The following is a 26,552-nucleotide window of genomic DNA, read 5'->3' as shown; positions in this document are numbered from 1 at the left end:
TAGAAGCTGCGCTGAGTGAAGATTCATTTACTGCTATTAGTACTGTTGTTCTAAACTCTTATACGAATTTCTATTAAACAGTTTTTTTCTTTGTAGAATTCATTGGCATTCAGTGACAGTAACAGAAAGCTTTCAATCTACACAATAACATTAAAAAACACCAAAAAGCACCATAACCAGAGTTTTAAACTGAGCTGTAACCACCCGGAGCTGAGCCCCGGCTCATACAGTATAGTTTTCAGGCTGCTGGGAACCCATCAGTGAACAGTCCTTGTACAATTTTGAAAAATCTAGTCTATGCTGTTTATAATTTTATAGATTTTACTGATCCAAATGCCTCGACTTTGTAACATAAGAAATGAGATCTGTTCATAAAGTTTACAAGAAAAACTTTAATACCCCTATGTTTGTCTATGTATCTATCCATCCATCCAACCATCTTATAAATAGCTCCAGTAGTGGACAGTACCACAATATTATTACTTTATCTGTCTGTCTGTCTGTCTATGTTATAATATAAATATGTGAAATGTATATATGTATAATATATAAAAATGTGGAAAAAGTGCAGTGCTATGAATACTTTCCAGATGGACTTTATATATATATATATATATTTATATATATATATAGTCCATCTGGAAAGTACATTTTCCACATTTTTTTATGTTACAGCCTTGTTCCAAAATTTATTTATTTACTCAACTCTACACACAATACCCCATATTGACAATGAGAAATTTTTTTTATTTACAATAAAATAAAAAACGTGAAAAATCACACGTGCATAAGTATTCACAGCCTTTGCTCAATACTTTGTTGATGCACCTTTGGCAGTAATTACATCCTCAATCTTTTTGAATATGATGCCACAAGCTTGGCACACCTGTCTTTGGGAATTTTTGCCCATTCCTCTTTGCAGTACCTCTCAAGCTTGATCAGGTTAGATGGAGAGCAACGGTGTACAGTAATTTTCAGATCTCTCCAGAGATGTTCAATAGGATGTAGGTCTGGGCTCTGGCTGGGCCACTCAAGGACATTCACAGAGTTGTTGTGAAGCCACTCCATTGATATTTTGGCAGTGTGCTTTGCGTCATTGTCCTGCTGGAAGTCTGAGGTCAATAGCATTCAGGTTTTCATTCAGGATGTCTCTGTACATTGCTGCATTCATCTTTCCCTCTATCCTGACTAGTCTTCCAGTTCCTGCTGCTGAAAAACATCCCCACAGCATGATGCTGCCACCACCATGCTTCACTGTAGGGATGGTATTAGCCTGGTGATGAGCGGTGCCTGGTTTTCTCCAAACATAACACCTGGCATTCACTCCAAAGAGTTCAATTTTAGTCTCATCAGACCAGATTATTTAGTTTCTTATGGTCAGGGAGTCCTTCAGATGCCTTTTGGCAAATTCCAGGAGGGGAGTGGCTTCCATCTGGCGACTCTACCATAAAGGCCTGATTGGTGGATTGCTACACAGATGGTTGTCATTCTGTAAGGTTATCCTCTCTCCAGAGAAGAATGCCGGAGCTCAGACTGAGTGACCATCGGGTTATTGATCACCTCCCTGACTAAACCCCTTCTCCCCGATCACTCAGCTTAGATGGCCGGCCAGCTCTAGGAAGTCTTGGTGGTTCCAAACATCTTTCACTTAAGGATGATGGAGGTCACTTTCAGAACTTTCAGAGCAGCAGAAATTTTTTCTGTAGCCTTCTTCAACCTTGTGCCTTAAAAATCCAGTCTTGGAGGTCTACAGACAATTCCTTTGTCTTCATGCTTGGTTTGTGCTTTGACATGCACTGTCAACCCTGGGACCTTATAGGTGTATTCCTTTTCAAATCATGTCCAATCAACTGAATTGACCACAAGTGATCTCCAATTAAGCTGCTGAAAAATCAGTGGAAACAGAATGTACCTGAGCTTAATTTAGAGCTTCACAGCAAAGGCTGTGAATACTTATGTACATGTGATTTTTCAGTTTTTTTATTTTTAATAAATTTGCAATAATTAAAAAAAAAAATTTTTTTCACATTGTCATTATGGGGTATTGTGTGTAGAACTTTGAGGTAATAAATTAATTTAATCCATTTTGGAATAAGGCTGTAACATAAAAAAATGTGGAAAAAGTGAAGCGCTATGAATACTTTCAGTATATATATATATATATATATATATATATATATATATATATATATATATATATATATTTTATACTACATTTTTACAGCATACACGCTGTAATAAATAAATAAATAAATAGCTTACTTGTGTACATGTAACTGAACTGCTTCATGTCCGCATGTAAGGTAAAGAATTACCACCCGCACACATACTCTCATTGATTTCCTCCTCTGCCACATTACCACACTTACATGTCCTGATATAGACATCCCTGAGTCGTGACAAAGAAGACCAGAGCTTGACTGGATTCTCCCTGACCGAAAGCATCTGCTTTATTACGATCAATACACTCTCTCCTCTTAACACTTGGGGATACAGTGACCAGTGCTGAAAAATCGATGTAGATTATAACCTATTCCTCGTGCGGCCTCTGTTCTGTTCATTAGAACAGCTGACATCTCCATCAGCGGCACTGGACACAGCAGTAATTTCCAAAGCCGCTCTATTAATCCCTGTTGATTAGAGCAGCGCCACACAAGTGTGCATCCCAGACACTTCAACATAAAGGTCATGTTAGACCCGTCGCTAATGAGGTCCTGCCTTATGAAGGCAAAGGGTCAATCCAATATTGCGAGCCGATGGTTTGAACTAGGGATGTCAGGGCGTTCATCATAGCAGCCTGTGTTAATTGAGTATTTGCGAGCTCCAATGAAAGCGCTCAATGTTATTATCCAAACTGACCCAGAGCAGTAAAAACAGGTTGTGAATTTCAAACCTAAAATGACTTATAGTGCAGGATTGGAAGATTAATATATAAAAATGAGCTTACATGGGACATGCTGTAGGCTAATATTTAGTACTGTAATTTGGCCACTGATACAAGCCTAGAGTTATGAATGACTTAACTATTGTTTTTTTTTTCTTCAATGTATTGTTTCACACGATTAACAAACCATTAACTAAGACTATTAGCTCAATAAACTACTAATTAGCTGCTTATTAATAGTTAGTAATTTAGCAGTTGGGTTAAGGTATTGGGTAGGATTAGGGATGTAGAATAAGATCATGCTTTATATTAGGGCCGCACGATATTGGAAAAATCGAACATTGTAATCTTTTGTTAGTCAGATACATATTGCGATATGATCACAATTTCACCCTATGACTTGAATACCTCGATTTGGAAAGATCTTGTCATTTTAGGGTGCTTTCATACCTGTAGATGGATTGTTTTGTTCCAAAAGAGGGATTATAATTGCTACAATATTGCTTTTTGCTCTTGGTGCGTTTCGTGTTCACACAGCAAAATTTCAAAACAGACCAAAATAACTAAAACAAGTCACGTGCGAGTAAACTCTCGTCACATTGGTCAGAGTTCCACAGTTTATTTTTCAGTCATGCGTCCTTTGTACATTGTCTGTACATTGAATCTACATGTCAACAACTAATTCTCATTAGATTATAAGTAGACTGCTAGGTTGGGGTTAGGGTTAGTGTAAGATGACATGTACTTGCATGTATAAGTTTCTTATATTCAGTTAAATGTTTGTTGAAGAAGTAGTATCAACAAATATTAAGCAGACAGTCTACTAATACTCAAATGGACCATCAAAATCAAGTGTTACCGACTGGACAAATTGTTTAATTTGAAACTACATACAATAAGTAATAATTACATATTTAATAAATAAGTATTTAACAATGTAACATTTTTTTTTACATTTAATAAATGCCACCTTGATGAACAGACTGATTTAATTTAAATTCTTAAATAAAATTAATAAATAAAAAAAACTGACCCCAAACTTTTCACCAGTAGTCTGTATTGTGCTGTTATTGCTAACAATGAACTAAATACAACAACATATTTTGTAATTCTGGCATTACTGTATGAATAATGAATCTAAATTATGTTGAATGGTGGTAAGATGCACTGCCTAATTAAGACAATTATTGTTTTTGCCAAAATGTACTTTCATCATTATTTTGATTCTCACATCAAAAGATTTTGTAAAACATCTCATAACAATAACTGAAATACAAAGATTACATAATTAATGCACTTCTGTTCAAAAGTTTGGGGTCAAAAAATTGTTTTTCTTAATTTTTTTAGCATTTATTCTGCAAGATGCATTTAATTGATCAAAGTGACAGGAAACAACAGGAAATCAGCAGATATGTTTATATTATTTCTCAAGGACCATGGCACTGAAAACTGAAGTATTGATGCAAAAAATGTAATAAATAATAAATAACATTTAAAAATATATAACAATAGAACCAAATTATTTAACATTATAGCATTTTCATAATAAATAACATAACATTTACTTAGGACTCTATAAGACCCTATATAATCTAGATTCTATGTACAGGTATGTATTATGTACTAATTATATTTCATGTTATGAAATAATAATGTATAATAATAACAAAATATTTATAGTTCATACACTTTATATTTCATAATAAATCTGTATATTAAGTTACTATATTACTTTTTATATTTTTTGTATATAACAATATAATATTATTATATTTGTAATATTAATAATATTTGTATATTTTTTGTTTGTTTGAGCATAGAAAGCTCATTTAAAAAAAATAAATACATAAATAAAATGTGGACCCCAAATGTTGGGTAAGCAAAACAAGTTACAAAATTAATGGAAATACTAGGTTTTTGTCTAATCATGCCACATCATATTGAGTCTGTGCAGTAAAATAAAATAAAATAAAAAGTCCACCACAGCAACAGAGGTGATGGACATGAAGGTTGCGAAACTGGCAGGCCAGGGCTCTGTCGATGTGGTCTGGGACACCGTGTGTGGATGAAGAGCATAAATTCATTGGCCAGTGACAGAAGGCCCTGATGAATAGATCCAAGCTGGCCCACAAATCAGCTGATGTGACAAATGTTTGCGAATCGCACCCCAGATCACAGACCGAAGCCTCTAAATTCCACATCACTATACAGAGAATCACTGCCTACAACCTCGACCGAGTTTTTAAAGAACAAACTGTTTCCTGGGATAAAACGCACTGAAGCCAATGGATGCAGTTTTCACCCACCAAGCAATTTTGTCTTTAAAAGATGCCTAATAGACAACATAGACATCTTGGCTAAAACAAGGCTAGATTTGGGCTGTCAGTGAAAATCTAATAATCTACTAACAATTGTTCAAAAATGAGACTAGTCAACAAATACACAGATTAGACAGATTTCACATGTAAAGTCGTGAATTCCTGTCTATTTGATGACTAGTTTATTTTTAGACTGTTGGACAACTATTTCACGGACAGCCCAATTTTTTTTTTAGTCTTTAAAGTCCAGGCAAGTTTAGTAAAATATCAGTATCTCCATTCATCTCAGTAACTAGGAGCAGTACAAGGCAGTGTAATAGTAGTTACAATTTAAGATGATAATTTAATGAGACTTTGTGGCTTTAATGAAACTTAATAATGAGAAATGAGTGCAAGGTAGAACTACTGTACATGTTTCTGAAGGAGCTTCTCGATATATATTTGCATTCACTCTTCCATGTAACTGTTTAAGATGATCAAAACATCTAGAAATCCCTCTCAGAATCATGACACTTTACCTCCAACTTTACTGACTTCTTTACACACTTTGGCTTCAGTCTTTCAACAGTTTGATGACAAACATTATGGGCTCTATTTTAAAGATCTAGGTGCAAAGTCTAAAGCGCAAAGCACAAAAGCATTAAAGACATGTCCGAATTTACTTTTGCCATTTTAAGAACAGAAAAATACGCTCTGCTCCACGGTGCATGGTCTAACAGGGTTGTGCTTATTCTCTTAATGAGTTCTGGGTGTGTTTTAAGTATAACGTTCATTAAACCAATCAGAGTCTCATCTCCCATTCCCTTTAAGAGTCAGTTGTGTCGCGCCATGGCGCATTTGCTATTTACATGGTGGAATTTTTAAGTTGAAAAACTGAACGCTTCACTAGCGAGAAAACAGTTAAACAGACCATCTGCACGATCTTATCTTTATTTTACTCTTTACTTTACTCCTTTACTTTCCTGGAGTAAACGGTTTGTACACACTTCACTGAAGACATTCATTAGAGTTCTAAGTGCAAAGATTTGTTTCAAAACTATTTCTAAATTCAGTTCTTATTTCCAGCAAATGAATAAATTAACAATTAAACTGAGTTATATCCAAACACACATTCTATTCTTATGCCCCATTTGGTGATATGCCCTTGTGGTTTTTATATTTATGTAGAAAATAATATTTTGTGTAACATTTTAATCTTTTTTCATATGTAAAGATTTTTGTGTATTGCTGTACATCCTGTGGGTATTAAGCAATGTGTACACGTTTAAACCTGCATAGGCACATACAGTGCTCTGCACTGTACTTTAGACTAGGTTTTAGTTGGTCAATGGCGCAGTCTATTTCAGTTCATCAGAATAGCAATGCACCGACAATGCGCCTTAACACACCTCTTTTCTAGACCAGCACATGCATGAGTCCACAAAGTGGTGCAAATGGATTTGCTATTTAAACAACGTGGCACACAACGATGTATATGATGCCCATTCTGTCATTAAAAAGCCACATAGAATACAAATGCCTCTGTAACTCTATCAAGTGTTTCTAACAGATGACAGTTTTCCCTGTGTGTGTGTGTGTGTGTGTGTGCGTGTGTGTGTGTGTGTGTGTTTAACTAAAACAGTAGATACTTAAATGTATTCTGAACTAGCAAGAGGCGCTTTTGTAGCTGAAGAAGTTGTTTCCCAGCAATGGCTGTAAACAAAGCAGCCTGGCACTCACAAACAATAATGCTACTTAAAATTAAAATGACAATGACACTTTCAGTAGACATTTAAATAATAAATTCATACTAAATTTTCCACAATTGAACTATTAACTGTTCACTAATTCAGCAGGATAACACGCCATGTCATAAAGCGTGAATCATCTCAAACTGGTTTCTTGAACATGACAATGAGTTCAAATAAGTATAAAATTAAGATTGGATTTCATGCCGAATTAAAAGAAAAATGGAGCAGTTTGTGTATAAACCAGCTAGTATGATTTAACTAAATCATATTAACCAGCCAAATATTGACCATAGTTATGAACTCAAAGTGTCAAATAACTTCACCAGGTCATCACACTATCCAAAAATAATGATTTATTCTTTAACTGACCTTTCCCTCCATAACATAGGAAAGATACTGTCTGTTTCATGACAAACAGACCCGCTTCAATTACCACAAGGGTCTTCACGAGCAATTATATGAGATCAAGTCCTCAATCTGTCCTCAAGGACCAAAATTGCTAAGCCTTATATTGACAAAGGGTTATGGGTGAGCCCAGAATCACAAGGATACATCAGTTCCAGCCTCAGACAGACCTAAAGCAAGCTGTAAAGGTATGGGAGCCTTAGCTACGTCTGTGCTGATGTTGAGCCATGCCTGCTGGAGGGGTCTGATAATGGAGAGGGCTGGGAGCAGGGACAGTGAGAGATTGTAGGTGCCGGCGCTTTGACAGAAACTCAATAGCACTTTAATGGTCCATAGTCATGGAGGTGCTTTACTGCAGTGCAGGACGAAGCCCACTGACCACAGGAGAAATGAGGCAAAGCGATGGCCAGACCTGCACACGCTGCAGAATAAGATCTGTGGCACAGGTCTGACAGATCGCCAATATACGATATGTGGAAATCACTTCATTGGCCGTCAAATGAAAACATTATCATAAGATCCCGGCAAGTAAATCCCCGCAGGACCTCAGGGTGTTAAATATCTGTGGCATCGGGTCACACTGGAAATACGACACTGGTGCAGGAAAAAAAATATGGATTTTGTTTGTGGGCATTGAGATTTTTGTCTTTTGTAATAGTTTAATAATCAGCACAATGAAATAAAAAAACGTAAGAATAATAAATAATAATATTTTAAAAAGTTCACAGACTGATAAATATGATGATGCTGAAAATTCAACTTTGCCTTCACACACACACACACACACACACACACACACACACACACACACACACACACACACACACACACACACACACACACACACACACACACATATATATATATATATATATATATATATATATATATATATATATATATATATATATATATATATATATATATATATATATATATATATATAATTGAAGTCAGAATTATTGGCCCCCCTTTGATTTTTTTCTTTTTTTTAATATTTCCCAAATGACAGAGCAAGGAAATTTTCACAGTATGTCTGATAATTTCTTTTGTTCTGGAGAAAGTCTTATTTGTTTTATTTCGGCTAGAATAAAAGCAGTTTTAATTTTTTAAAAACCATTTTAAGGTCAAAATTATTAGCCCTGTTAAGCTATATATATTTTTTTCATAGTCTACAGAACAAACCATCATTATACAATAACTTTCCTAATTACCCTTTCCTGCCTAGATAACCTTATTAACCTAGTTAAGCCTTTAAATGTCACATTATGCTGTTCAAAAATCAGAGGAGGGCTAATAATTCTGAATTCAATTGTGTGTGTGTGTGTGTATATATATATATATATATATATATATATATATATATATATATATATATATATATATATATATATATATATATATATATATATATATATATATATATATATAATTTTTTTTAATTTATTTTTTATTTATATATTTTTTTAAATAATGTATTAATTACTGTTGGGGAAAGTTACCTTAGAAAGTAATGCATTACAATATTGAGTTACACACCAAAAAAGTAACTAGTTGCATTACATAGTTACTGTTTATGTTAAGTAATGCGTTACGTTTCTTTTGCGTTACTTTTCCTTACCTTTGCCGAGGCTCAATCTCTTTCAGAATTTAAAGTTGTTTTTTTTTTATTATTTTTTATAAATGAGCTCTGCAATTAATGTACTACATGACCCACACCTTCGTTTATCTTTAAAAAACACCTACAATATCATTTAGGATAATGCTATCTATGGCTCTACATGCCGTTTGTACAGATTAATGAAAGTTTAAAGAAATGCGTTTGCTACTTTTGTACTTTTTGGCTTATTAGTGAAATAAAATCACAGTCAATTGAGGCAATCCACTTTTCCTTTTCTTCCATGTGTTCAAAATATTAAACACATTCTCTCATTGAGTGCCTGATTCAATGTGACTACATTCATTTTAATTCGACAATTTATTTTTTAAAAGCAAATTACTTAAAATAAAAAAGTAACTTGCATTACATTTTTAAAAAAGTAACTCAAATTTTATTACTTTTTTTTTTTAACCAATTCGTTACTTTACTCATTACTTAGAAAAGTAATATTATTACTTAACTTGAGTTACTTGTAATGTGCTACCTCCAACACTGGTGTTCATTTGTCAACCAGTTATTGTAGACTAAACTAATATTTCTCAATTTGTAGTATATTGTAGTATTTTTGGTCAAATAAATTCTGCCTTGTGTAGCGGTAGATACTGTAAATGACTTTGGATAAATATGATATTTACGATATTTATAACTATTGAAAAATACTATAAAAAATATTACTGATCATAAACAAAAACAAAAGCAAAAACAAATAATGACAAATAAAAATACAAGACAAAACAAAAATAAAAAAGACAAACTCAAACAAAAGACAAAATGAGTGACAAAAATAAACAATGAGAACTTTTTAAGAAGTACACAAAAAATACAAAAACATAACAAAAGACAAACAAACAAACAAAAGTCAAAATATATAGTCACTATAGTGTTTATCAGAATAAAACAAGTCAAGAACTTTTATTTTGTAAACAACACGTAAAAGCTATGAAAACCAAATGCAAAATCCAGTGGGTGCTAATGTTTTATTATTCTTGTGTTGTTTCTGTTTCTTCAGCTTTACACGTAGTAGCTTCGCACACACCCACATCTCATTGGTCGGAAGTTTCTCTCCTCATGTATATTAATCACCCAACATCCACAAGGAGGCTAATTTTAGAAGTCTAGAACGCCTGAATATTACACAACAAATCCCTCATCTTCCGATTGGCTGGGATTTGTGTCTGCACTGCTTAACGCTGCATTTTCTCATTTAGCATGGACAGTTAAATAGCTTATCATGTCTGTTAAGGACAGAGTTTTGTTTTAATGATTTGACATGTGAGCGGTTGAATGTAAGCAGAAGTGAACACATCTCATGCCGTGCAGTTTTCCCTTTAGTAAAATGACTCTGAGAAAGCAGGGACTCGGAAAACAGCAGAAGGAGCCTCGGCTTTGAAGTGAACTGAAAATCAAGTGCAACATGTTGTTAAGCTTCAGACTAATTGGGATTCCAAGAGCATAGCAAGACCAGGAGAACTTCACATTAATTAACAACTGGCCTCATTATCTGTCCCATGGGACCTCGTCCGGCTGGGGTAAACTTATCACCACTTCATTATCAGGAGGGGTTGGAGAAGGCCGGACGCACTAAGCTGTCAAAATTCAATCAACAGTTCGTCCTGTCTGAGTCTTCTGTCTGACATTTTGAGAGTACAGGTATGTGGAGTTGCAAGACATTATTCTACTTAGCCAATTGTAGACAAGAATGAACAAACAAACATATAAATTAGGGACTGCCGGTTGAAGGAATATAAGAACTAAAAGTGTAATAATAAATGAATAAATAACTTGATAATGGTATTGTAATTTAATAAAGTGATCTTTATTTCAGTGTATTTTTTTTTCTTGCTTTTATGCTACTGGAAAACATAACCATTTTGAACATCATGAGTGAATACTGCTGATATAATAATAATAATAATAATAATAATAATAATAATAATAATAATAATAATAATAATAATAATAATAATAATAATAATAACAACAACAACAACAACAACAACAACAATAATAATAATAATAATAATAATAATAACAGCAATAATAATAATAATAATAATAATAATAATAATAATAATAATAATAATAATAATAATAATAATAATAATAATAATAATGATAGAGTGCTCAACATAATTGACTACACCCCATTTTGCAAATGAATATTTTTATCCATTCCTCAGTAAATATGGGTAATATAGAGTGGTGCATTTGAGCAAAGCAGATTTATTAAACAGATATATTTATTAAAATAATATTTTAGTCACAGAACATCTTTAGAAATGGAAAGATAATACATTTAAATTAATGCAAAATATTGCAAAAAAAAAAAAAAAAATTCAACCTACATTTTTTACCAAAATTATATATATATTTTTGTTTCTCTTTATTTTTGCTATTTTTGAAAAATGTATTTAATATTTTTCCCTAACATATAAATTTGGGTGTACTAATTTTTAAACCATTATTATAAGTTATTTTGTTAGATTAGCTCCATATTTGGCTTCAGTACTGACTGATCTAATGTTCAGTTTTCAGAAGTCAGAATTATTTCTGTTTAACAGAGAGAACACATTTCTAAACATAATAGTTTTAATAACTGATTTTTTTTATCTTTGCCATGATGACAGTAATAATATTTTACTAGATATATTTCAAGACACTTCTATACAGCTTAAAGAGACATTTAAAGGCTTAACTAGGTTAATTAGGTTAACTAGGCAGGTTATGGTAATTAGGCAAGTTATTGTATAACGATGGTTTGTTCTGTAGACAGTGGAAAAAAATATAGCTTAAAGAGGCTAAGAATTTTGACCTTAAAATGTTTTTTTAAAAATTACAAACTGCTTTTATTCTAGCTGAAATAAAACAAATAAGACTTTCTCCAGAAGAAAAAATATTATCTGACAAAATATGAAAATTTCCTTGTCGGTTAAACATCTTTTGGGAAATATTTAAAAAAGAGAAAATATTCAAAGGAGGGCTAATAATTCTGACTTTATCTGTATATGCACAAATATAATATTGAAAAGTATCCTTTATAAAATATTAATTTAAATGAGAGATTTGTGAGTGGTGAACTCGATGAGCACTGTAATTCTCAGTTGTTAAACTAAAATATTTACTCAAGTCAGTGAATACAGTACATTAGCCAAAATATTACATTTTACATTAGCCTATATATTACACAGTACATTAGCCTATATATAGCCAAAAACTCATTTTGAGTGGCTTTTATGAATGTCTTTTTGAAATTAAGAAATTTTAGTCAAAATTGTGAAACATTATTTTCTAATAAATTTAAATGAATGTCTGAAAAGTTAAAATTATAACATAAAGATTAAATAAAATGTCAAAATTATGACAACAACTTAGATCAGATACTAAATTCTAAGTATGGCATAATTAATGATTAGAAATTAAAACTAAGACAGTATTATGACAAAAAATTCACGACATACAAATTAATGATTAAATCAGAAGTTAAACTTGTTTAAAAGTCAACATTATGACATAAAATCATTAATAAATTATCATAATTATGTCATACAATTGCCAAGAGTTAAAATAAAATGAAAATAAAACTTACATAAAAAGTAGTTTGTAGTGGTATTTGGCTAATAAAATGGGTTGTGCGCCAGGGGTACAAACCCCCCCCCCCCCCCCCCCCCCCCACTACTGTTACTCAATTAATTCCAAAATAGATACAAAATAAAGTTTAACAAATGTATGATTTAATTAAACAAACCAAAATCAAATGTTCAATTGAGCAAATCAAGATATTAATAAAGGACAAAAAATAAAATGCAAACAAGCATTAACTTCAACACATTTTAGTTCATAAACCAAACAAACTTAAAATTTCAGGCCCAGGCACAATACCTATTAATACCCTTCACAATACAATCAACGGGTGATAAAATATTAATAAACTTCCATAAAGATATAAATCAAGTAAATCACTTCAGAAAATACAAAGCCAATATTACATCCGACAGCCGCAGCATCAGCACTGGTGCCCCCCAGGGATGTGTTCTCTCCCCACTGCTCTTGTCCCTGTACACCAACGACTGCACAGCAAAAGACCCCTCCATCAAACTCATTAAGTTTGCAGACGACACTACTGTTATCGGCCTCATCCAGAACAGTGACGAGTCTGCATACGGACAGGAGGTGGAGCGGCTGGCGTTATGGTGCAGATACAACAACCTGGAGCTGAACACGCTCAAAACAGTGGAGATGATAGTGGACTTCAGGAGAAACCCCCCTGCACTCCCCCCACTCACCATCATGAACAGCACTGTGGCTGCAGTAGAGTCATTCAGGTACCTGGGCACCACCATCTCTTTTAGGATCTGAAGTGGGACATCCACATAGACTCTATTGTGAAGAAAGCCCAGCAGAGACTGTACTTCCTTCGTCAGCTGAGGAAGTTCAACCTGCCACAGGAGCTGCTCGTACAGTTCTACTCAGCTGTCATCCAATCCATCCTCTGCACTTCAATCACCGTCTGGTTTAGCTCAGCTGCTAAAACCGACCTCCGATGACTACAGCGAATAGTCTGGACTGCTGAACGAATCACTGGCACAACCCTTCCTACACTTCAAGAACTGTACTCTTCCAGAGTGAGTAAAAGGTTCTCGAAAAATCACTCTGGACGCCTCACACCCAGCACACTACCTGTTCGAACTGTTACCGTCTGGTCGGCGCTTCAGAGCACCAAGCACAAAAACAGCCAGACACAGGAAAAGTTTCTTTCCTCAGGCTGTCTACCTTATGAACAGTTAAATATTCCCCTACTGTGCAATAAATATGTGCAATACTTTCTCATCCGCACTTGTACACAGCACCATATATCAATATACAATGCAATACTTTCTACATTCGCACTTGTACACAGCACCTTATAACCTGTATATTTATAACAATCTGTACATACAACTCAACATCCAGGTTTCTTCACTAACCGCATCTGTTTAATGTTTATCTTTTTTTTTTCAGATTTATTTTGTGTTGTCACTTGTCACTTTATGTACACTGGAAGCTTCTGTAGCCAAAACAAATTCATTGTGTGTGTGAAGCACACTTGGCAATAAAACTGATTCTGATTAATCAAATGTACGCACAAATAATTAAAAATAATATTTTGAAATGTCGGCGGTTCATTCCGCTGTGGTGACCCCAGATTAATAAAGGGACTAAGCCAAAAAGAAAATGAATGAATGTATTTCGAAATGTCTCTTAGTTTGTATACGTTAAAGTAGATTTTCCATTTGTGCACGTTGAAACAACTGTGTATTCAATGCACTTCGAAACATCACTTCTGCCATGTTCAAAATTAATCTTTTAAACACATAAATGACCAAATTAGCATTCAAACAATATATATTTGAATACAAAACTCATAACATCACTCAGTTTCAAGAAGAAGAAAAATATTTGTTTACCCAATCACCCATTGACAATACTGGGTCCAGAAAACAAACAAAATTCGATCACAGCAGTGGTTAAACATTCAAACAAAAAGGAAAGCCCCAAAACAAATAGGCAACACGAGCACCAAAATAAAAATAAAAATACGCACCTCACTCAAATGAAACCTTAATGCATGATACACTCAACATGCTTCAAATATATATATATATATATATATATATATATATATATATATATATATATATATATATATATATATATATATAATGTTTTTGTATTATAACAAACATATGTTCAGAATTTGAAATGATACAAAAAGTTATTTTATACGTTTTATACAAAAAGTAAGTATACTTGGCTTTCTGAAATAAAGGTGTCAATATTATGACACATAAATTACAATTATGAAACATAGTTATTCAACTTCATTTTTACAAACTGAAATAATAATATCATAATTATAGCTTAAAATGATTAAAAGTTTAAATAAAATGAAAATGACAATAAAATTGTGACATTAAAAAATAATTAAAATAATGGAAATAGTTATTTGTATAATACAATTATTACATAAATTTTTAATTATAACAAACCTATGACCAACTTTTTAAATAATGATACAAAAGGTCATATAAAAAAGTATACCTGACTATAGAGGGGTCAATATTATGGCACATATATTACAATTATAAAAATATTAAATTAGCTATTTAACTTAATTTTGACAAAGATAAAATTATAATGTCAAAATGGTGGGATACAAAGGCAATGACTTGACATATAGATTTCTTTGTGCTAATAAATGATGTATTGTATTTATTTATTTTTTTGTGAACACTGAATATATAATGGACATGCCTCTAGTGCTGTCATGAATCTGTAACTGTATCTCTTCTCCTCCTTCTGGTTCATGGATAAGGTGACCTTGAGGTTTACTGTGGGTCTGCTATCAAGTCAATGACCTCTGAGTCCAACATCTCCACCTTGACCACAATACAGCAGTTACATTTGTGCTTCTTGAACTTTCACATCCACCCTCTCTGCCACTTGAATCCCCTTTCACCTCTTTGTTATTTCACTATATGATATAAATGTGTCTCTGAGTCATTCCAGCTCTCCGCGCCTCTCAACACAACAGTGGTATTTTTATTAAACAAGTGACCCTCACTAATAATTGAAACATATCATACTCATGAAGAAAATTATACAACAGATTCAGCTGATTAGCCGTCTGACTATTCATGTATTCCTGATTGCCACTTTACTGTAGGGCTAGTCATAGAAACTTCATAGCATGATTAATGAGCTGTTTCTCAAATCAACAGTTCTAGAGGAGAAACTGAGGATGAGTTTAAGCATCGTGACTCATTCTGATTCATACCGAGGCTTCGCTTGCACAGAGTGTCTCTTCAGATCCTCTTCCCAGAACCTTTTTGCCTCTAGATCTCAAGGCTTAGCTGGCCATCCTGCCCGGCTAGCATCGTTCACCCATGCTGGTAGGTTCAGTAAACGCACCATCTGTTTCTTTTTAGCATCTTTACAGATTTATGGCCATGAAAATAGCTTTGTATTCTAGCAAACTGTACACAGTGGAGATTAAATTAGATGTACAATTTTGAGCATTTTTTAAACACAAGAATTACTCCAAAGCACAATTTAATAGTTAAATAAAAATCTTATTTAGTTAAGTCTGATGGGAAACGTTATGTTTTTGTCATGCAAAACTCCCTAAAATATATCTAGCATTGTTCAAAGATGTGTGTTTGGTGTGTATGCGTGTTAGGTCCGTAAATATTTCTACAATTCTAACCTTTTTGGCTGTTTACACCAACACAATGGATTTTTAATTAAACAAACAAGATGTGCTCGAACTGCAGACTGTCAGCTTTAGTTTAAGTATTTACATCCAAAATTAGGTGAACGCTGTAGGAATTACAACAGTTTGCGTATGTGCCTCCCACCTGTTAAGGGTCCAAAAGTAATTGGACAGAATAATAATCAAAAATCAAACTTTCACTTTTTGATACTTGGTTGCAAATCATTTGCAGTCAATTACAGCCTGAAGTCTGGAATGCATAGACATCACCAGACACTGGGTTTCATTCCTGGTGGTGCTCTGCCAGGCCTTCGGTTCTTGCTTGTTCTTGGGGCATTTTCCCCTCCGTTTTGTCTTCAGCAAGTAAAATGTAAGCTCAATTAGATTCAGTTCAGGTCATTGACTTGGCCATTTTATAACATTGCACTTCTTTCCCCTTCAAAAACTCTTTGGTTGCCTTTGCAGTATGCTTTGAGTCATTCTCTATCTGCACTGCGAAGCGCCGTCCAATGAGTTGGCATTTGACTTAATATTTGACTTCTTGATCTCATCTGTCCATAGGGTGTTGTGCCAGCACTGTGAAAACTTTTTTAGAACTCTAATCTGGCCTTCCTGTTTTTGAGGCTCACTAATGGTTTACATCTTGTGGAGAACCCTCTGTATTTACTCTGGTGAAGTCTTCTCTTGATTGTTGACTTTGACACACATACACCTGGAGAGTGTTCTTAATCTGGCCGACTGTTGTGAAGGGTGTTTTCTTCACCAGGGAAAGAATTCTTTGGTCATCCACTACAGTTGTTTTCGTGGTCCTCTGGGTCTTTTGGGTGTTGCTGAGCTCACTGGTGTGTTTTTTTTTTCTTTTTAAGAATGTTTCAAACAGTTGTTTTGGCCACGCCTGATGTTTTTGCTATCTCTCTGATGGGTTTGTTTTGTTTTTTTAGCCTAATGATGGCTTGCTTGACTGATAGTGGCAGCTCTTTGGATCTCATCATGAGAGTTGACAATAACAGATTCCAAATGCAAATAGCACACTTGAAATGAACTCTGGACCTTTTATCTGCTCATTGTAATTGGGATAATGAGGGAATAACACACACCTGGCCATGGAACAGCTTAGAAGCCAATTGTCCAATTACTTTTAGACCCTTAACAAGTTGGAGACACATAAGCAAACTGCAGCAATTCCTACAGCATTACCTTTGGATGGAAATACCCTCAAATTAAAGCTGACAGTCTGCAGTTAAAGCAGACCTTGTTTGTTTCATTTCAAATCCATTGTGTTGGTGTATAGAGCCAAAAATGTTAGAATTGTGTCGATGTTCAAATATTTATGGACCTAACTGTATATTGATTAGTAAATGATAGCAGAATATTCATTTTATGGTGAAGTAACTTTATCAGAGCAATTAGTCACATGGTATTGATATTTTAAAACCGTTTCAGACAAGTGCAAATGAAATTATCAAAGATTTCTCCATGGATTATAAACAGCTTTTTTAAAAGAAGTTCTCCCTATATTTAAGCCTTCAAAAGTGCAATTTTCCCACAATAGCAGCCTATTTTACACACATCATGTGCAAGACGCTTTCACAGGGCAACAGCAGGTGAAGTTACTAATAGATTTACTGTATGGGAGAATCCTTTTTTGGATGCCAATTAATACTACAACTTGCAAAGCTGTCACCACCTTGTAATAATGCACAGAGGAATATTCACAGTTATTTTCGACCTAATGTTTCAGTACTGCATCTGTGCTATGCTACCAAATCTGACAAAGATAATTTCAACATATCTCTCACTATGACTTAGGAGAGTAATACACTTAATAATGAGACTATTAGACATGTTAGTCAAAACAAAAATAGTTTTTGTTGAATGAGCTGTAAAGTTTTAGAACCATTTTTAAAGACAGAATTAGTTTAGTTGATGACCGAACCCAACATTGTTTTAAAAAATCTCTTTAAATATAAGAAATAAGCTTGTGGGTTATATAGCACTGTACAGATGGCTGAGTCCAAATGTCACAGCAGTAGATATTAGGTAGTAAGTGCATTTTGGTGAAATTAGCTTCATTTAACCATCTGTCCATCATAAGGTCATTTCCCATCAGGATTGTTACTGTTATTTGGGTCTAGTTTTACCATTTCACATGACGTCCACACTACTCAAGCATTTTTGACCCATGAAAATGAAGTGTTTTAATGATGAAAACGCTTAATTAACCTGGCAAGTGCCAAATACGATAACATAAACACAATATCTTTTTATGCATGTACATTGTATAATTTTGTGAGGTGAAAGACATCACAGCATGTTGTTCAGTTTAATTGTTTTTGTGGACAATGGTTATGAATATGGTTATGGATGTGTGTAGGGTTGTAGGGTTCATGAGATGCTTATCTGCGTGCTCTAGAGGAAACAACCTATTGAATGTTATTACTCCATTGAATGGGCATTATCAGTGGTTATCAGCTGATGAGGGAAAACCCTTGGACGTGTGGAATCAGAAACGGGGTGATGGGGGATGGCGGGCCCCAAGATGGCCCAGCTCAGGGTCCTATGCTCTCTGTCACTCTTTCCCACCGCTAGCGACACCCTTGCTACCCACCTCTGGGCCCCAGTAATGCAGTTGCGCCCGCTTCTAACACGTTTGGCTCTCCAATGCCTTATTCCAAATCCAGAGTTTCTGCCACCAGAGTTACTGCCGGAACCTCATGATCCGAGGCCTCCAGACCCAGGTCCGCCTGATCCAGATTAAGGCCAGCCACTGCTCTATAGCCCAGGCTCTCCTTTGCCCCACAGCCTGCTGATGATGTCACGTGACCAAAATTCAATATCTAATCAACATCTATGGACAATGTTATTTTGACATCCAAATAACGACGTCAAATTACATTTATATTTGGTTGATTTTAGGTTGTGTTGGAAAGTGACCAAAATCTAACGTCTGATAGATGTCATAGTGGTAACATCCACACAATGTCAAGGTGTACATGATTAGACGTTGATATTTGGTAGATTTTAAGGTTGATTTTAGGTTGGATGTTGGAAATTGACATCAGCCTGATGTTGGGTTCTGACATCAACCGATTTTCATTTCCAAACAAAATCCAACATCCTCATGACGTTGGGGTATATTTAGAAATCCTGACATTCAAGCAAAATCAGTGGGGTACAGTATTTATTAAGCACACATCTGAATTATTAACCGCTTCCAGTAGCAAATTCAAAAACATATTATTGTGTTATTTAAAAAGCTATCGTGGGTTGTTTTAATAGTTCCCTTCATTTTGATGTACCATCCCAGCAGGCACACAACATCATAAGATGTTAATATTAGGTTAGATTTAGGTCATGACGTCAGGTGACCAAAATTCAATGTCTAGTCAGCGTCTAAGGACAATGTTATTTTTTGTTATTTGACGACGTACAAATAATGACGTCAAATTACGTTTATATTTGGTTGATTTAAGGTTGTGTTGGAAAGTGACCAAAATCCAACGTCTGATAGATGTCATAGTGGTAACGTCCACACAACGTCAAGGTGTAACATCAATAGACGTTGATATTTGGTAGATTTTAGGTAGATTTTAGGTTGGACATTGGACATTGACATCAGCCTGACATTATGTTCTGACGTCAACTCGATTTTCATTTACAAACAAAATCCGACGTCCCCATGACATTGGGGTACGTTGAGATACAACGCCAACATGATGCCATGTTGATGTCCTATGCCTGCAGGGATACTTTTCAGCACATATAATTCAATTAAAATAACTTGAAATATATTTTTTCAATAATAACAAGTTAAATAAAAAAAATACAGACAAATGTGGTGTAGAAAAATCTATTACAATATAAAGAGTTTTCTCTAATATTTAGAAGTCCTGACATTCAAGCAAAATCAGTGGGGTGCAGTATTCATTAAGCACTTTGAAATGAAGCAACAGGATTCAAGGATATTCTGTATCATTTCACTTGATTCTATTCCTCTGTCCATGCATCTTTCCTTGCATCTTTCCCATGCATCCGGAAGCATTTGAGCTAAGACTCAAGGAAAGGAAGCAAGAGGAGGAAATGAGGATGCACAGATAAAAATTGAGAAGCACCCTCTGTTTTGCTGTCGTCGTGTGCCTGTGCTCTGCTTTGTTCACCTCATTGTGTTTTGCTTGTGGATGAACACAATAAAAGCACCCTTGCATTAAATTCATCCCAGATTCAAACACACAATGAATGCAAACTTCAAGTTGTCACATTCAAAAAAAAAAGTGTCAACCTCTCCTTCACCAGCAGCAGCTCTCCTTCAGCCTCTCAGACAAGAAAGCAGATCTTCCTCAAGCCCAAAAATCATTTCTGACTGACAACTCTACACTGAACTTGTGATGAATGACACTTCTACATTCAACAAAGAAAAGTATGCAGCTATTAAAACAACCGTTGTCCCCAAACGCCACCAATGTTTATGACTGTGGCATTTTATGAGGGATATTACTCATAAACTACCTTTCCAGAAAGTGTCCAAGCGAATCATCGTTCTACTGTGTCAGTGCTTTTGTATTTCTCCCAGTGAAGAGGATCAGCATCTGTGACCCCTGTGATCTCGAACAAGCCTTCAGTCCAGCACCGGTTCTCTCTCTGGATGCCGGTCTGACACTTGCTCATAAGGATCTGCCTCAAACATTGCCAAGCCGCTCAGATCAGAAGGAGGATGGCAGATTCACAGTGCCAGCCAGCAGGCCAGACTCTGAAAGGAATCCCTTGCCGTCTGGAGCGCGTTGCTGGCAGACAGTTTGCACTGGATTGCCAAAAGCCCTTAGTTTCATTAATTTATTTGCTGGATCTTGGCTACTGCTTGGTTTTCGGGGAGGGAAATGAGACTGATAAGGCAAGTTGATTTGAGGTAATTTAGGTCTGCTTGGTATTCCCATAACAGCTTGAATGAAACGTAAAGCGTGCAGTGGATTCAAATTAAAAGAGTGTGTGGTCACTGATTTTTTTAGGGGAGCTTGAGAGATGTCTATACTTGAATTAAAGGTCCATTCATAACAATAATAATCTCTATAATGATAACAACTGTACACCAGTGTACAATATTTTTCTGTTCATTATAAGTGGCTGATTACAGTGAGCACAACAAAAGTCAACAAAAAGGCACTGCGGTGCGCCTGAACTGAAAAGTGAGGCACACCGCAGTGCCTTTTTGTTGACTGGAAAAGAGCAGTGCACAGTGCTTTTTATGTTGCTAGGCAACCACTGCATCAACAGTCTTGGTACTGAAGCACATGTGTTTGTACACTTTTTCCACACTGAGTTGACTTTATTTCCATGGGGCGCAGGATGGATTATGACTGAGTTTTAATAGTTTATCACTCATGATCTGGAATAAAATTGTTCAGGAAGAATAATGAATTATAAAATGTGAATAAATAAATGAATGAATGAACAAGCAAATAAATAATTTAAACAAAAACTTATTGGGGGCATTTACAGTATAAGATATTTTTGACAAACTTGTAGTTACATTATTATTATTATTATTATTATTATTATTATTATTATTATCAATGTGTAAACAAACAATGCTATTTAGGTATTGTGTTATCTAAAATCGTATTTACTTTTTAATTATACTTGACGGTTTGATGAAAGAGGTAGATTTCTATTTAGTATAAGCTCAGTGTGTTACTAATACAATAAAAATGATATTTATGTGTATGTAAATGCATAAATTTATATGTAATATTACAATAAAATCATGTATAACTTTTTTTTATTTCATGAATATGTAGAAATGTGAAATCAGTGTGTAATTTTAATAATGTTAAAATTATTATTGTATTATTATGTATTAGAAATATTGTCACACTTACAGTAAGGTTTCTATAGTTATTGTTAGGGCCAGACAGAATCGGTGGACATTTTTTTACTATTTCTGCAGAAAATTTAGTAAAAAATCTGCAGATTTATGATGAATTATTTTGCCAGTATCGTTACCAAAAACTTAATATATGAAATAAAAATTAATAGATTTTTAACTTTTACTTAATGTTTACAAATCCATCTAGATCCACTTATTTGGTAAACAAAGCAAGTCTTTCACATGTGTTTCTACTGAAAGACATTATAATATTTTGTATTGTAAATGAATCAAACACTTTCATATTTGTCAATATTATTACTGAAATTAATTTAAAATCTGAATAAATATAAATCTACACACATTTACACAAGTAAATAAATAGACTCAATAACAGGCTAAAAAATTGTGGAAATCTGCGGATTTCTGCATGCGAAAATTCTGTGTGGGCCTAGTTATTGTTAGCTAATTTATCTAATAACATGAACTAAGTAAGAACAATACTTGTACACCATTAATTAATCACAATTCAACATTTACTCATTTTGTTACAGTCACCAGTGATCTAGCTACTGCAGGTCGTTGGAGAACTACAACTCTGCCACCAAATGGACTACAAATTACAGCATGCAGTGCGCACACACAGCGGTCCCTAATCTCTTCTGATTGCAAACACTCACAGCTGAAGCTGCTCAAGGACTCATTACACAGACTATTTATACACGATATTTGCTCACACACATTGCTGAGTGTTATTTGTTTGTTTTGTTAGTCAAACTAATCTGTAACTTTACAAAGCATTTAATTTCTATGTCTAGCCGTGTTCTTTAATCAGTGTCATTTTTTTTGTAATTTACAGCCTTGTTCCTTGTTTATCATACCTTTCTCCGGTTTTGACCATTTGCCTGTTCATCGACGATGACTTCTGGATTATCTGTATGAACCCAATTGCTCCTGTGTTGACTGTTGCCTGTCTGACCATTCTTTTGAATAAATCTTCATTTGGATTCACTCCTCTGTGAAAGTCTCCTTAAGTTACACATGTGACATTAAGATCCAAAATCATGCTTGTTAACATTAGTTAACAAACTGTGAGTTAACATGAACTAAAAATGAACAAATGTACTTTCATTAACTAACATGAAAAAATACTGTAATAAATGCATGGTTTGTTTATGTTAATGCATTAACTAACAAGTAAATGCATTAACTAACATGAATTAAAACAACCTTTTTGTAAAGTGTAGGGATGCACCGATACCATTTTTTTGGAACCGATCTGATCTCGATACCAAAATTTGGAGTATCGATCAATACAGATCCGATCCCGATACTGATACTTCTAAAGCTCTGGTGCTAAACTCAAAAAATACATCTTCTTTAGTAAAAATAACAGACCCATAGGCCTATGAGAAACGGCATAATCTAACTATAAACATGATGATTGCTGTAAACAAGGCTACATTATTTGAGTATTCGTTATGACATAGATCTGTTGTGCTCCAGCTTATATTTCCTTTTTTTATAATATTAAGATTTTTTTTTTAAATCTGCAATATACCACTATTGACACTAATCGATAGTAAAATAATCAGCCTTTTAGCAAAGCCTGATATTTTCCTGCAGGTTTGACGCAGACTAAACTAAACTGTCTGAGGCCAGTTTTATTTAATAATCCCTCGCCAAATCTCGCCGTGAGTGAGACTGAGGAAGTTCAAATAAAGGTCTGCTTATGCTTCAGCGCCAAAACACTAACTGGTCTGTTAAATAAAATATTGATGTAAATAAAATGACAGTGAAATTTTCACAGTTTCAGAGTAGCCTATATTAGGCTAAATAAATTTTCTGTTGATGACAATCCATATGTGCCGGTCAGTTTCACTTTTATTAATTTAATCAACTACTGGCGGTTCATTCCGTTGTGGTGACCCCGGCTTAATAAAGGGACTAAGCCGAAAAGAAAATGAATGACTTATTGAATAATTTAATCAACTACTTTGACCATAATGGACCAGGCTTTACAAACTATTCACAGCACTTAAAGTATTCCCCTCAGAGGAATAAACTCAGTCTAAGGGATGAGAGTACAGAAACTCATTGTGAAAAATCTTACGGAGCAGCACACATCGCATCTGCGCAGCCAGCGCGTGAATGAAGCACTTGATGCATCAGAGACACAGTGCCCAGCCCTCAGGAATCTGCAGGTCACTTCCAAAACAGCAGCTCAAAGGGAAAAAATCAGTGCGTTGAGGATCTGTCCAATGTATTATTGAGCCTTTTCTAATTAAACATTTCAGGTAGACCTACTTTGTGTGTGAAGAGCGGGTAATATGCCTCTCTACTTCAGTATTGCGAATGCAATCTGATGATAACAGACACAGCGCAACATAATTTAGAAACAGCAATGAACTCCTTGTTGCAGGTCAAAACGAACCCATTTAACGCATATCTAAATGCATTTTCCACTAATTATTTAAACTAACAGGAACAAATAGTCTTAGAGAGTGTTTTTGTATTGTCATGAAGGCAACACACAGTTTGAATCGTGAATGAATGGAGAATGACTGACATGAACAGCAGAGGGTAGCGCTGAAGTGAACATGAATTTAACTACTTGAATATTAATCTGTTCTTCACATTAAACTATAGAATGGCTTCAGAACATTTGGGATATAGTAGGCCTACATGCCAACTTTCTAGTGCCATATAATAGGCTACCTTCATGGCTTAGTTGACTTATAAACCCAGAAAATAGCACACGCGCATGATCGAATTTGAATCGGTACCAGCTGGCCGATATCCAATCCAGCAAAAATATGTGGTATCGAACCGATATCCGATCCAAATATTGGGATCGGTGCATCCCTAGTGTTACCAGAAATACAATAAAATATATATTTTTTTATCTGTATATATATCTGTAATATCATAAAATATTTGTATTATGTTCTATTCCAAAGTATTAACACTGATGTCATAACACAAATGTATGATTTGGCACATCCTTGGTGAGATTATTGGTCCTGAGAACTGTCAGTGTGGTTTATACATCTCTGCATTATTTATCTCTTCATCTTTGCACATTTGCTGAGAAATTTACAGTCTGGGTGCTTCAAAGTCATCAGTCCCTGCACAAAGGGTGTTTCATCCTCATCCAAATACAGGCTGTAAGAAAATGCCATATGGCCTACAGAAGAACCGCACTTATGATAAGAAGAGTTCTGACAGGAAATTGCATTTATGGCCTTGTTGAGCATGAATTTGTGAGCCCTTTATGAATAGTTGCCTAAATGTTGTTCATAAAGCAAGAACCACCATGTCTGGGCTTGTCTTGATGTCACTGTCCACACAGCGCTCTGAACTAAATTCAGAAACTGACAATTGAAGCAGCAAAAACAAGAGGCTCTATAAATAGTTCTACTCATCATTCTCAAACAAAGAGAGTTCAGCTGTTTCCTTGCTTAAACTGCTTTGGGAGATCATTGTAATCTGGCACCTCTGTTCACTTTCCTGCGATATGCTAGAGCAGGTCAGAGTTCAGAGGAATTAGAGTAATCTAGCGACTCAAAGCACTGCTGTCCATTGTTCTGCTAACATTCTCCATCTCTGCTTCTTCCAGATGAACAAGTGTCTGAAACTAATGCATATTAGGAGAAATAGTCAAAAACAGGCATCTGTGGAGCTTCATCTCTCTCTCTCTCTCATTCCACCCATATGTACAATCATACTGTATATCCATTCATTTATCAATGCATCCAAATATCCAACCCACCATCATCTTTTTGTCTATTGTCTGTCCATCCTTCCATGCATCCAAATATCGAACCTTCCATCATCTTTTCATCTGGTTATTTATTATCATCTTTTAATCTTTCTAACTGCTTTTCCATCCACCCACCTGTATGTCTGTACATCTATCATCCATCACTCTATTATCATCATTCAGTGTTTCCATCTGTTTCTCCATCCATCCATCCATCCATCCATCCATCCATCCATCCATCCATCCATCCATCCTTCAATCCATCCATCCATCCATCCATCCATCCTTCCATCCATCCATCCATTTTAATCTTTCCATTCATTTGTTTTTCCGTCTGTCCATTCATTCATCCATCCATACTTGCATCAATACATGCATTCTTTAAAATTTAAATGTTCACATCCATCCAATTATAAATCTTTCCATAAATCCATACCTGCATTTAAATATCCACCTGTCCATCATCTTTCCATCCATCCATCTATCCATTTCAATCTTTCCATCCAGTTGTTTTTACATTCATCCATCCATCCATTAAAATTTTTCAATATTTCAATTTGCTTCTCTATCCATCCACCTATCCATCCAAATATCCAACCGTATCCAACCATCAATTCTCTTTTCATCTTTCCATCCATCCATACATTAACATCTCTCAATATTTGCATCTGCTTCTTCGTCCA

The 26,552-nt window shown here is 34.7% G+C and overlaps 1 protein-coding gene across 2 annotated transcripts in view; it reads right to left on the bottom strand.

Annotated features, from left to right (window-relative positions):
• LOC130242203 (netrin-G1) overlaps window positions 1-26,552 on the bottom strand; it is a 148,950-nt gene that overhangs the window by 89,480 nt on the left and 32,918 nt on the right. The window lies entirely within an intron of this gene.

This window comes from Danio aesculapii, chromosome 2 (assembly GCF_903798145.1).
Source record: "Danio aesculapii chromosome 2, fDanAes4.1, whole genome shotgun sequence".
In the NCBI taxonomy this organism is placed as follows: Eukaryota; Metazoa; Chordata; class Actinopteri; order Cypriniformes; family Danionidae; genus Danio; species Danio aesculapii.
Note: the sequence above shows the minus strand (reverse complement) of the source record. Positions and strands in the feature narration are given on the sequence as shown.